Genomic DNA, 15123 nt, shown 5'->3' on the forward strand with positions numbered 1-15123 from the left:
AACCTGAAAACACTAGAATATATTAATATTATGTAACAGACATTTTTCTTCTTCAGTACACAAAACAAAACTTCATAGTCCCAACAATATACGATTAAGATTCTGGAGGATGTGCTTCAGGACTGTTTCTTGAATACTTAAAAATAAAAATCAACATTCCATTTTTAAAGAACAGCTGTCTGTACTCCTCTGCCATTTTTGCTTTATGGTCCCTTCTGATTCTTAGCTGTAATTAATTTACTGGAAAGATTTTACAGGACTGAATTAACAATATAAACACACAGTTGTATGATAAAAGTCTGTTATTCTTCATGTCTCTGTATTTTAAAAAATCATCACTGCTTTTCAAAGAAGCTATCACATACAGATCAAATTATATTACATGGCAACTATAAAGCTCCTTTTAACAACAATAAAAACCTTCTCAAGAATCATCTTACAGCCGACAAATGAACTTTAAGGAATATTTGACAAAATAAAAATCTCACTTTAACAAGGAATTGTCCCTTAAGAATTGTTTAGAAAGAAACCAGACCTATGATAATAAATTGACATGTGGCTATTGAGCATTTCCTGGCTGTTGCTTCAGTTCTCATATTTCTGTCTTGCCCTTCACAATATTATTGTTGTGATGAGGGAAAGGTACACGTTAATGATTTCTGCGCCTGTTGTTTTGCCCACATTGGCCAGAAAGCCCTTTCAAGATCGTTCTTTGGAATCAGGCTTTGTATGTGCATTCCAAGTGAAAGTTGGGCCTTTGCCAGTGAAGTCAATGTCAGTGTCAGTTGTCAGGGTCCAAGAACACTTCTGTGAAAAGCAGTTTGGTATCGAAGAAAGAGCAAGGGACTGAGGTTCTAGGTCCTAATTCTGACCCTGATATCTATTAATTTTGTATTCCTTGGGTGTCTACTCAAACCAAATAAGCTTTTATTTCCTTATCTGTAAAATGAGATTAATAACAGCCCTGCCTATCTCTCAGGGTTGTTGTGAGGAAAAAATAAAATATTGCAAGTGAAAGTGCTTTTTAATAAAATGCTAAGTTAGTGTCAAGTTTTTCATATGTGTGGTTTTATATATATTTTTTACCATTTATATATAATTATATATATTTATCATTTATATATATAACTTACCATTTTAACCAATTTAAGTGTACAGTTCAGTAGTATTAAGTACATTCACAATGTTGTGCAACCATCACCATGATCTTTCTCCAGAATTTTTTTTAATCTTCCCAAATTTAAACTCTATCCATTAAATAGTAACTTCCCATTCCTCCCTCTCCCCAGCTTCTGGCAACCATCAGTATATCTTCTGTCTTTATGAATTTGACTATTCTAAGTAGTCATACAAGTGAATCATATAATATTTGTCCTTTTGTGTCCAGCTTATTTCACCTAGCATAACATTTTCAAGGTTCATCCATGTTATAGCATGTATTGAAATTTCTTTCCTTTTTAAGACTGAATAATATTTCTTTGAATATAAATTTTTTGTTTATATTTTGTTTATCATCTTTTAGTGGACATTTGGGTTGTTTGGGCTACTGTAAATTAATGCTGCTATGAACATTGATGTACAAATATCAATGTTTGAGTCCCCCCTTTCAGTTCTATTGGGTATATACCAAATAGTGGAATTCCTGGATCATATGGTAATTCCATGTTTATTTTTTTTGAGGAATTCCTGTACTATTTTCCACAAAGGCTGCACCATTTTACATTCCTACCAACAGTGCACAAAGGTTCTAATTTCTCTCACATCCTCATCAACACTTGTTATTTTCTTATATATACATATATAAGAACCATCCTAATGGTTATGAAGTGGTATCTCATTGTGGTTTTGATTTGTATTTCCCTGTTGATCAGTCATGTTGAGCATCTTTTCATTGCTTTGGTGATCTGTTTATCTTCTTTGGGAGAATGTCTTTTCAAGTCCTTTGCCCATTTTTTAATTGAGTTGTTTGGGTTTTTGTTGTTGAGTTGTATGTGTTTATACATTCTGGATGTAAATCCCTTGTCAGATATATGATTTGCAAATGTTTTCTCCCACTCCATGAGTTGCCAAATATTTTTATTTCTATTCATGTGCCAAATTTTATTTTTAAAATATGCTCAATCTTTCACCAGGGAGTGTTCAGAATTACTCTCCCAAACAGACTTCCTCTATATAATGATACTATAGTTTAAAGACCAGATGAGAAATTTTCATTGGCAAAACGTTTTCCTCTGATTTAAGTAACAAGAAAAATATTTCAAACTTCCCCTATTCACAACCTGTCTCAGTAAGATACTTAATTTAGTAGCATGTTGAAAATTGATTTTCTTTACCTGCTTACACAGTAAATTAGATAGATTAACAAATCTGACAACAGAAAGCTAAAGCTCTCCCTGAGGGGAGAATGGAGGGACATTTTTTAAAATAACACTTACAGTTTGTGCCTTGCCATTCACCAACCACAAAGGAAAAATGAACAAGCCATATCCTAGCAGAGAATTATTACCCGCTCCAGAGGTAAACTGTTAAATTGTGTAGGTGTAAGTAACATTCAAAAAAAAATTGAATATCTACAAGTCTTTCAGTCAATCATTTATTTTACGAATTTGATACACTCACCTCTGTGTTAGGCACTAGTGACACAAAAATGAATGGGCACAGGTCCTGCCCTCAAGAAGCTCTCACCCCAGTGGAAAAAACAACCAAGTAAAAAGACAATTACAGTACAATATGGTGAGTATCAGAGAACTCTGAGGAGTGTTGCCATCGTGGATAACTCACAGCTAACTGCTGTGAGGAATAGCTCAGAGTTATCAAGCCAACTGATCACCTACAGGGGCCCATGAAATTCATTATGAATATAAAACCTTATAAAATGTTAATTATTGTTATTACATTCTTGGTATTCTTTTAGTATTAGAGATAGAGTGTATAAACCACGTAGAATTTGGGGTCTAAAATTTTTTAAAATTTATTTTCATTATGAAAATAATGCATTCTTATTGTAGAGAATGCAATCGATACAGAACTCACCAGAGGTAACCATCATTAACGGTTAGTTATGTTCTATTTCATCAAAGATGCCAATGACTGTGAGATGCATCCTAAATTCAAAAGTGCTAAAAAAGTTAGAGCAAAAAAGAGAATTTTAGGGAGCACTTGAAGTCTTGGGTATATATGAACAGGGGACAGAGGCACCAAGGCAGTCCTGTGTAAACTGTACAGGAAAATTATTAGGAAATCTGACTGGCATGATTAAAAGAGGATTACATTCATTTTTATACTAACATTTTGTATTTCTAGGTGCTGTACTGCACTAAAAAGTAGCATTCCAAAAATCTCTGGCTCTTGGAAGATGCTCCCAAAGTTTATGTTCCTAGAGTTGTACATAGTGTCTTATGAGTAGGTTAAGGAATATGATCCTTATCTTGCTGAAGATTTAGTCTGTATTATTCAAGTAAACCTTTTCCTGGAAGGAGATAAATCCCTAGTTGCTGAAACACTGGTCGATAAGTATATATTGGTCCCACATGGACTTATCACATATGAAAGAGAATACAGCTTTTTTTTTCCCCATTCATCATCCCATATTTGTTTTCTCTTCTAAAATCCAAAGGGTTTTAAAGAATGAAAAATGTTGGGTTGTAACCTGTCCAACTGCCAGGTCTCTTCATTTTAGAAACATTAAGGATGCAGCATGATGTAAAATAGTACAACAGGAAGACCTGTGTGTGGAAACCAAGGTGCTACTCTTAACTCTACCACTAATTAGATGTGTAATTTTAGATAAATCACTTAACCTCTCTAGACCTCTGTTTCTCATCTCTAATTTCTCTATCTAGTCCATAGATTATTGTGCAGATCAAAAGAAATCATAAATGTGAAGCACTTTAAAAAATGTAGCAATGCATGTTATAAAGTATTAATATATGCATTTATTATTGGTCTGCAAAGTCAGTACCAGACTCAGGCAAGAGGTGCCCTTGCCCTGAGCCCTGTACTTCAGAGGGCCCTGCATATCATAAACAGAAATGCATATACATTTATTAAATATCTTTCAACATATTCCTAGAAGATATGGCCTCAGCTCTGACAATAACAACAACATTCTTTGGAGCGATTCAAAGCTTATACACAATATTTTCTGGATCTGATTCAAAATGGATCATCTTTATTAAACATACCAAATTTGACCTCACAGCCACTCTGGGTTAAAAATTGAGATGCCATTTAAAAACTGTTAGAGCAGTTAGGTTTAATTTAGACAAGAGAGTGAGCTGCACTAGGATAGTTAAGTGAAGCAATAGACGATCCTGAGATAAATAAGGAATTGTGGTCTATGGTGGAAAACATTTTTTATTTTGTGCTAACCAGTTATTTGGTATGGACTATTGCTTACTATTAATGATGTTAGGAAATGTTTACAAAAAATACAAACAGATCTAAGTTTGCCTATTTTACTTTTTAAATAATCTAAAATACTTTTTAAATTTTTAGAGAAAATGATTTTTCTAAATAGAAAGATACAAAATGTGACACATACAACAAAAGTGATATTACAATAAGATAAAAGAAAATTGGAACAAAGAAATAAAAATGTTTGCATGATTGTGAAGACATTCATAGTAAATAAATTTCTATATATAAATAGAAAATATATAAAAATATATTATATATATACATACACATATACATACATACACATATATATACACACATACATACACACACTACTTTTTAAACATTCTAGGTAAGGCATGGTCTCCTGTGAAGAGATTTGAATGAATTAAACCACATATTTTTCTTTTGTTTTTCTTTATATCCCAACATTGAAAAAATTGAAAGAACTTAGCACCTTATGGATATAGATATTGCTTAAAGACTATTGAAAAAAATCATAGTATGAATGATAGAATTGATATGATAAAAGTAATTTCTAATATTTTCTGCAATGATGATCATTGCAATCCCATTAAAATGTTTGAATATAATAATTAAAATTCATAGTTCATTTCCAGATATAAATATTGATTTAGAAATTTTATTGACAGTATCAGTTGCTACTGCCTTAGCAGAATAAAATTTCTCCAATTCTATTGAACCAAATTTTTAAAACATCTAACGTTAGGGAACTATTTTTCATATAAAATAGTATTATAGTTAATTTTTTAAGTGGTCCTTTCCTCTAGAGATGCATATTGATATATTCATGAATAATATGATATTATAGCTAGGATTTGCTTCAAAATAATTGGGTATAGAGAGTTGGGGAGTGTAGATGAAGCACAACTGACTAAGTTAATTGTTGAAGCTGGATAATAGGTACATGGAACCCTCTATACTCTATTTCTACAGTTGTAAATGTTTGGAATTTTATATAATAAAAAATTAAACAAAAAACTACATTGATTCAAGAAAAGTTGTCTATTTTGCTATTAGTGTCAATATAAATTACATATATTATAACATAATTATTTTCCTAAAAAAAGAATATGTATACAATAAGTATATGATAATTTATAATTATGTACATCTTTATCTTATTCCTCATCCAAAAATCATCAGTCCATCAACAGAACATACAAATGTACAATATTAAGTCAAATCATTTTTGTTGTTTAGCTGACTTTCAGTCATAAAAAATATTGCTATATACACTGAAAATATTTTATCATAATAAAGGTATATTTGTCATAGAAGGTATGTAGAACACATTTATTTAATTATTTAATGTATTCATTTTTAGCTTGATTTATAATTTTTAATGATTTAGACCTAATGTATGTACCCCCCCAGTCCTTCCTGGGTACTAAAAATGTTAGGGGCAAGCATGTTCTCAAAATTTCCATTTCATTCTTAATTTTAACAGCTAAGACTTTTTGGATGGAGATAACTAGAATACTGCCTTTATTCAACTTATAATTGTCCTCCCCATTTATTTTAGAAAAACATTGTACGATTATGCTGGACTTGACAAATAGGGCTCAGATATCTCTGAACATTTTACCCAAGACAGGAACCATGTGTGTTCATGGCTGTGTTGACACTCTGCCCCTCTCCACAGATCAGTGAGCTAAACAGTCATCATCTCTTTAGCAAGAATAGATGAGATCAAGTTACAGTCCTTTCAGGGAAGAACTTAGGGGTGGTCTAAGATAACTGGTCATCCATATCAAGGATATTCTTTAGAGCATTCTGTATATAACCCCAGCCTCTTGTTCAGTACAAATATTAGGCTTTAGAACAATTTGTGTAGAGAGAAAGGTTAAGACTCCCTTCTTATATATGATGGAGACATTCCTATTTCCTTTGCATCTAATCCTCAAACTAGAAAATGTAAAATTATCTGGTCAACAGTTAGTCCATACAACCAACAATTAGTTTGCTTTGTCTAAACTATTCATATACTCCTACCCCCAAAGTCCTTGGTATGCTTGGATTAACTGTGTGATAGCTCCCATCTCCATATGCAGCAGCACTGACTCTCGAAAAAACTTTCTCCAGTAAAGTACACTTACAACACATCTCTCCAAGTCTAAGACACTTTTGCTTGTAGGATTGACCAAAAATGTAGTAACCACTTTTTTAGGAAAAAGAGAAGAAAACTATAAAATTAATTCCAATTTCAGAAATATTGAAATGAGGGAGCATGTCTTAGAATTGAGAATACACTGAAATAGGATTTTTTTAAAGTACACTTTAGAATAAAGAAAGTTATTATGATTCTTATGGGAGGCCGAGGGGAGCAATGGGAGGCTGAGGGGAGTGATGGGAGTCAGAGAAAGGTGTACGCGTGGGTCATTATGTAGAAACAACATGGTGACCCTCAGCTCTGGTCATAAAGGCATAGCATGAGAGCATGAGGACCTAGCAGGAACAACACCAAGAGTGGGGAAAGAGACTTGAGAGCACTCATTGTGGGTCATGGTCATAAAGACACATTACATCAGGAAACTTGCCTATGGCTGGCTCTGCTTCCAAATAATCCTAAATAACCACAAAACAACAGAAAGTTATTAAGGTGAGCCCTCACTTCTGTAACTTCATTCCTTTAGCTTATTGTCAAAATCTAACCACCAGGCAACACACAGGACCTTTCACTTAGCCTTCTTGAGAAACAGGGCTGAATGTTCTACCTCCTGGAACATTTAAAATTATATTTAATCTCATTTTAGTGGAATGTTAAAATATTTTTAAATCTATGTATTAAGAAATGCAAAATGTTTTGAGACTAAATACCAGAGGGTATAGTCATTAGGTGTTACTGTGTTTACCCAATAATTGGCCCCTTTCCTATAATAGATGAATCTCTGTTTCAGAATGGAAAAATAAATTAAACAGAAAACAAATTCCCTACATAAAGGTCATATGAGCTCTTTGTAACCAGAAATGAGGTATTACAGTATGTTTACTGAGCACCTGGTATTTAGTTCAGGTGGCTTACTTCACTCTGTAAATGCCAATAACTAGCGTTTGTAAGTGTGAAATATTATAATGGTCACTTTCATGTAATAATCGCATCCTGATTCTCTAACTGGAAAAACAACATAAAATTGTGAACACTATATGACTAAATAGGGAAAATAAATATTCTTTAACAGTTTGGGACTAGAAACAGTGTTTGAAGATAGAGAAAAGAAAGGGAAAGAGGCATTCTGGACCTTCTAGGCAATTTTGATTCTGTCTTCAGCACCCCCAAAATCTAGGAGAGTACAAACTACTACAAAACATCTTTAACATGTCTCTGTCTTCCTCATTCTCAACTCCTTCTTTCTAGGTAGAGAACATTTTGGTTTTTATATATTCTATTTCTTAAGCCCTGGGTAAGAGGATGTCAGATGGTAACCAAAGGAATTACCTCCTTCATGTATAGAGCTTCTGTTATGTGTCAGGAAAAAGGTGCTGGGTGTCCTGGAACCAAAGACGACTAAGGTAGAGTCCCTGATCTTTAGAAGCTTTCATGTGATGAGGAGGAGAGCAATCAGGGATTGAGACCAGGCAAGTAAACAAATTGTTAGGCTAGTGGGTATTGATTATAGGTAGGGAGTACCAAGCACAATTACTTAAATCAGCCTGTGGTGTGTGTCTTGGGGGTGGGAAGTAGGACAGCATTAGTGTACTGGAATTTAAAGTCTCAGCCAAAGAGCAGGAATTAGCCAGAGGAAGTGCAGCAAAGGAATATGAAAGATCCTTTTTGGTAAAAAGCATAGAAATATAATTGGCAGAAATTGGTAGGTTATTTGATGGGGGTTGGATCAAAAAGAGAAGGAAGAATCTCATGAGGTGGACAGGTAGACACTGCAAAGGTATAGGCACAGCATTCAAAATCGAGTTTCAGCCAGATTTTTCTTCTGTCATCTCTGCTTTGGGTAATACCTCCTTCTCTTGTTAATTGGTCCCTTTGTCATAACCCAGGTCACGGCTTCTAATCTGGCTCCAGTAAAGAAAAGGTCAATAGCTAATGTTACCCTTCTGGCTTTGGCACTTTGGCAAATCACCATCTTTCTAGTTTCTCCCCTGCTCTCCATACCTGACATTTTTTCCCAGGTAAGCCCCTTCATTCACTGCATTTTGCTGTTTGTTTGGCTGGTATTCCAGATGCCTAACACCCTGTTAAATTAAACTTAGTTTTATACGTATTGATCTTCCTTTGCTAGAAAGAATACACTTACTCAAAAGAAGAGTTCTCTTAGTTTTTGCTTTTGCAATGATTTTTAAAGAAATAGCCAAGAGCCAAGGGCTGAGAGCCAAGAAAGCCAATAATAAAGATAATAGCTACAAAAGTGAACTTTTGTTGGTTGTCTGCTCAGTGTCTTAGCCTTGCCTTCTCTCCTCCACAGTACCTTAATTTTCATTTGAGGAATCCACTCATCCCCATGCAGCCCTTGTGCTTCCAGGGAAACTGACCCTTTCCCTGTTTAGTTAGTTCAAGCCAACCATCCCATTCCACCTTGCCATGCACAGCTTTTGGATTTAAGTGGTGAATATAAGCATACTTGCTGGACTGCTGGAAGTCATTCTCTCTAGATATGGATGAGGGAACACGTACTTTGGGGAGCTGTTGGCAGCCATCTTGTGATCATGAGAATTGCTGGTTTTAAGGATAAAGCTGCCATTGCAGAAGACAGAGAAAGATGGAAAGATGGAAAGAATCAGAGCCCTTAGTGATATGCTGAACCTGTTCAACTGAAGACCAAGAGAAATAGTCCTTAGTGACATAAACTAACCCAAACGCCTGCCTTACCTCTGGATTTTCAATTTCACCTTTATTGTTTAAGGCAGTTTGAGTTGTGCTCTTTTTTTTACTTGCAACATAAAATATTCTATGCTATACAGTTATTATTCGTTGAGAGGCCTACTATATACCAGGCACTGAAATGGGGGTTCCACAAAGACTAATTCTTGCAATCATATTTTTTTCTTTCTTAAAAGTTGTGGTAAAATGTACATAACATAAAATTTCCCATTTTAACCATTATTAATTATATAGTTCAGTACAATGTTGTGCAACCATCTCCTCTGTCTACTTCCAATCACAACCATAGTTTGAGGTAAGCATTAATATCCTTATTTTACCAAAAAGGACACTGATCCCCAGAGAGGTGCATTACCCAAATCAGACCACCAGTTAGTGGTTTGGTCAGGATATAAACCCAAGTCTGCCTGACTGCAAAGCCCATGCTTTTTCTACTTCATTACAGTGCCAAAATAAATTATCAAACAAGGAAACAGAAAATTTTGGTCAAATAAGCAGCCCAGGGTCCATCCACAACATAGAGATTAGGATTTTGGGAGAAGCAGATCTAACAAACAGGAAACAAGGTAAGGAACAAAAAGTGATCAGAATTCAAGTCATCAAAGATAGGACACTAGAGGTTGGAGTCAAGGGGAATATGGAAAACTATTTAGGTTCAAGAAGTAGGGTTTGAAAAGGGGTTTATCAGTGGAGACTTCAAGAATATCTGATTGTATTTGTTCACTCTGCCCTGGTTTGTAGGTGAGCAATCCTTGCCCTGCCTACTTCCCAAAAGGATTCTGACCTGAAGACTAATAACAAAATATATTTTAAAATAAAAATACTCTCAATTTTATGTTAAACATTCATTACAATAAGTCACATAATAAAGTTGATTGTATCATGAGAGAGACATATCCTGTGGTGGAGCCTGGCCCTTTAAATGAGGTCTATAATGACTGAAGAGCTCTATTACTTTCTTGTTAGGACAAGATGTATTCCAAGTAGGGTTCCCCCCCTCCAAAAAAAATTATATGCTTCTATACTAAAAGCTATCCACCTTTGATGAGTATCTCTTAATTGTTTACTTTTTAACTAAAGGTTTTTAACTAGGGCTATTAGAACTCTAGAGGGTGTTTAATCTGTTGATCTGTTTGTTTTCAAAAGTCTGACTCCTTTCATTTGTGATCCTAGGTAAGTAGTAGCTTGGAGGGTTTTACTTATACAAAAAGATCAGTTCCCTAATTTTCAGTTTTCATAAGTGTAAATTTCTAGGGTCAGAGGCTGTCTTGCAATGGAGGAGGGGAAGTTATATGAATGGATTGGGTAAGACTCCCCAATGTTTTCATACCCCTCAAACCTGGACTCCACACCAAGGCCCCTTCTCCAGCTGTGTAGTTAACAAAAATAGTATCATTTTCTCAATTATTTTATATAATTCTAAGTACTGACCTTAACAATTCACTGTGCACCGAATAGAAATATGACAGGGGCAGGGGCCCCATGCAGCCAATGTCATTCGACATGTATGAGGCTTATCACCCTTCTCCCTCTAGACCAGCATTTGGGGAGTGAATGTCCATTATATGTGTAGATAGTCTGTTTGGCAATAAAGGTTTTTTTGGGGGGGGGGGAATAAAACATAGAAAACTGAATTTTTTCTCCTTTATAAAAGTTTGCTTTGTGTGTTTTTTCTAGTAGACTTTATGTTCTTTAGAGCAGTTTTGGGTTCACAGCAAAATCGAGCAAGAAATACAGATATTTCCCATTACCCCCTAACTCCACACATTTATAGCCTCCCCCATTATTACCATCCCCTAGCAAAGTGGTACGTTTGTTACAAGTGATGAACCTACACTGACACATCATTATCACTGAAAGTCCATAGTTTACATTAGGGTTTACTCTTGGTGCTGTACATTCTATGTGTTTGGACAAATGTATAATGACATGAATCCACCATTATGGTATCATTCATAGTATCACTGCCTTAAAAGTCCTCTGTGTTCTGCCTGTTCATCCTTTGCTCCTTCCCAACCCCTAACAACCATTGATCTTTTTACCATCTCCATAGTTTTACCTTTTCCAGGATGTTATATAGTTGGAACCATACAGTGTGTAGCCTTTTCATATTGGCTTCTTTCAGTTAGTAATACATACTTAAGTTTCCTCCATGTCTTTTCATATCATAGTTTGATAACTCATTTCTTTTTAGTGCTGAATTATATTCCATTACTTAGATATACCACAGTTTAGCTATGCATTCACCTACTGAACAGTATTTTGGTTGCTTCCAAGTTGTCACAATTATGACTAAAGCTGCAATGAACATCTGTGTGAAATTTTTTGTGTGGACATTAAGTTTTCAGTTCCCTTGGGAAAACACCAAGGAACATAATTGCTGGATCATATGGTAAGAGTATGTTTAGTTTGGTAAAAAACCACCAAAATGTCTTCCAGAGTAGCTGTACCATTTTGCATTCCCACTAGCAATGAATAAGAGTTCCTGTGCTCACTTCGGCAGCACATATACTAAAGTTGGAAAGATACAGAGAAGATTAGCATGGCCCCTGCACAAGGATGACATGCAAATTTTGTGAAGCATTCCATATTTTTAAGGATTTCTAAACAAAATTTTATCCTGTTTGATTTTTTTAACTCTGATCCAATGATAAAATTCCACCAATTTTCATTTTCCAGTATAGTTACTTCTTTTAGTTAAGTAGCTGGTAGTCTTTGGCTTCTACCCATTTAAATATAAATAACATAGCAAGCATTTGATAGGACTAACCTGGAATCAAGTGTGCATGAATTAGAATTAGACTCAGACTATCGAACATATTTTCCTATTCTATTACAGATGGACCTTATATGAATTAAGAAAAACTTTTCTTGTTAATAAAAACTTCCTTTAAAAAAAAAAAGAGTTCCTGTTGCTCCACATCATCACCAGCATTTGGTGTTGGCAGTGTTCTGGATTTTGGCCATTCTAATAGGTGTGTAGTGGGTCTCCTTATCTTTTCAGTTTTTACCCTTGTCCAACCTCTCCTTCCCCATCATTTCTTGCAATAGATTATCTTTTCAGAAGGAGTCATGGAATTTAAGAGCTGGGCAGTAGGTGGCACAAACTTAGCAACATTAGATACATGATGGAGGGAAAGACTGAGAAATGACTGACTCAAGTCATGTGAGAGCCCTGGGAAAGGAGCAATCTGGCACACCTTCAAACCAATTCTATTTAAATAACTGAGGGCAGAGAAAAATTCATTTTCTATTAATATAAAATGTATAGCTCTTTATGATTAAAATTTGAAGAATTTATTACATGCACTGAATATAATATTTCCACTTACCTGGAAGTGTCTTTCATTTAACATGTTTTAAACCACTTATAACTTGAACAGCAATAGTTACTCACCAAACATAGAGGTAAATTACAGCCATAAATTTTTGCTCAAAATATATTTATAACTTCTTTTTTTCCCCCTAGTTTATATGTAACAAAAATAGTTCTAACTTTTCTGAAGTTCTTATCCTTTTTTTATCTTTCTTTTGGGAATTTCTAAGCCAGACAACCTCCTGTAAGATACATTCATAGCTTTAAAATGTAGAAAATAACCCTCTATCCTTAAAAAAATAGTGTTAGAAATTTGGAGATTTCCAACCTCAAATCCTTCCCCCATCTCTTCTTCTGACTGGCTTACCTGAGGGAGTATGCACACTTGTATCTATGTCCCAGTGAGATCCCCAGAACCATTTTATTATTAAGCAGGCAAATGCCCAAATTATAGTGATGCTTGAGTTAAGGCTGAGTGGAAGCCAAGAGATGTGAGGCCTCTTGCTTTTCCAACCCCAAATCTAAGTCCTGTGACCTCCTCAAGTGTGACAGAAGAGAGAAGAGTAAGAGTGAGGATAAGAGACACATGTTCTCAAGTATTAACAGCTGAGCTTAAGTTTACCTACTTGACTAGGTGCTCCAATGAGAGCTGAGAACTGAGAAGGGAAAGTGGGAGGATGGGGCCTCCTTAGCAGAGGTAGCCCATCCTCACTCCCCTACCCCCAATCCACCTCTTGATTTGCTTACTACAGGGAGAGAATATGTGCAAAACAGCCTACTGCTCTTAAGGGTAGGAAATGAAAAAGCGGGCATTAGGGCCCATACAAAAGGAAAGTATCTTTCAGTGTCATGATCCTGACCTCTAGAGAAGTGTCCCCAAAGTCTCTGACCAGACTAGTCACTTCTTCCATATGGAACATCTAATAAGAGGGTAGACAGAAGCAGAAGCTTAGGTGGAAGTTTCCTCCTTCATGACCTCTGGCAGAAATGCAAGGAGAGATGCTGAACAACACCCCATTATTTGTTTCTCTTTAACAGGGCTTAATAATCAAACCTCTGCTCAACCAGGATTGTCCACCTAAAAGAGATTAGCAGCTCCCTCAGTTATTACCACTGTTTCTCACTGTAACTTCCTGGGACCAGTGTGATGCACAGTTAAGCTGGTCCTCCTAAGAGTTTCTGTAATGGGTCATAACAGGACATTAATCAATTTAACTTCAAGGCTGCCCTGCATCCTAGGCTAAATATTCACTCTTTAGTTAATTTCTCGTCTGAAATTATGCCTAATAATATTGCCCAAAACTGGTCAACAGGGATTACTTTTTAAAGTCCAAATAAAGCAAAAAAAAAAAAAGGCTGAAAATGGAACAATGTGAAGCCCTTCCCATTATTAAATTACCAGAGAAATTCAAGTCCAAAATGAATTCCTCTTCCTATTGTAAATTAAACTCCAAAGACCATAAAGTATAATTATTCTTCTCCCTAGTTTCCTGATCTTTTCAGTCTCTGTCAGAAGAGGGTTTGGATTCCTTCAGGAGCCACTGCACCCTGGGCCTTCTTCTATCACCATGGGTGTAGCATTTTTAGCACCATCAAATTTGAAGTAATCCACTCAAATTTCTCGCGTCCTATAAATGTAAAAAGCAAATGTGACTCCTGAAGTAACAGCATTTTGCAAACAAAATGATGTTCCTAGAACCCAGCGTATAGACCTTTGTTGCTGTTGCCTATCAGAGATTGTAGCAGGCTTAGTGTTATCTGGGAAGGGGAATAATGCACAGGGAACAAAAGATGGAGAACACCTGTTTGGTTTCCACCATGCCAGGATGCCTAGTAGAACATGTAAGTTTTCCAACTACTATATGTGAATTTAAATCCAGCTAGGATAAATTTCCCAACAAGAGATTAACTGCGACGTAGAACATAGTTGCTTTTAATAAGAGCATAGTTGACTTTCTACATAACATCTTCCTCTTTCTCCCAAAAAGGGACCCACGTTTCCTCCATCCAGCTGACCGAATCTGAAGCTACAGGGGCAAGTCTGATTAGCCTAAACGTAATCCCCTCATGATTGCCAGAGAGTAAGTCAAGAATGGGCATAGGGCCCAATTAGGTACAAAGAGACATGAAAATGTTTACAGTGGTAGCATCTGAAATGTCTAGATCACATCCAAATCTTCCTGCTTTCTCTTGGTATCCTCATGTTTTGAATACTTCTATGTCCATTTCCCTCTTGAGTTTGGTGTTTCTGGCCTGGAAGCCCAGCATTGAATTGAGCCTGATCTCTGTCAAGTAACATAGCTTCCTTTTCCATGTGTGAACACAGCATGACATATTTATAATAGGCAACTCTGCAGTCCATGCTTATAGCCTTACAGCTGATCTTCTCTGGTTATTTGTCCATCTCCAGTAGGACTCTAAGTCTTTTAAGCTTTATGACACAGCTGCTGCCACTGAATACTGCTCTAGAACCCCTTAGGTCTATTAACCTTGCTTCCAAGATTCTCTTCCCTGAAATGTCTCTTAGCTGGATTATCACTCTCAACAAATT

General features: G+C 35.6%; 1 non-coding gene across 1 annotated transcript; it reads left to right on the forward strand.

Moving 5' to 3' along the window:
• Window positions 1–11743: 11743 nt before the first annotated feature.
• On the forward strand, window positions 11744–11851 carry LOC116284899 (U6 spliceosomal RNA). The gene has a single exon (XR_004194555.2). It is a non-coding gene; the product is annotated as a U6 spliceosomal RNA (small nuclear RNA).
• The last annotated feature ends 3272 nt before the right edge of the window (window positions 11852–15123 follow it).

Source organism: Vicugna pacos, chromosome 15, assembly GCF_048564905.1.
Source record: "Vicugna pacos chromosome 15, VicPac4, whole genome shotgun sequence".
NCBI lineage: Eukaryota > Metazoa > Chordata > Mammalia > Artiodactyla > Camelidae > Vicugna > Vicugna pacos.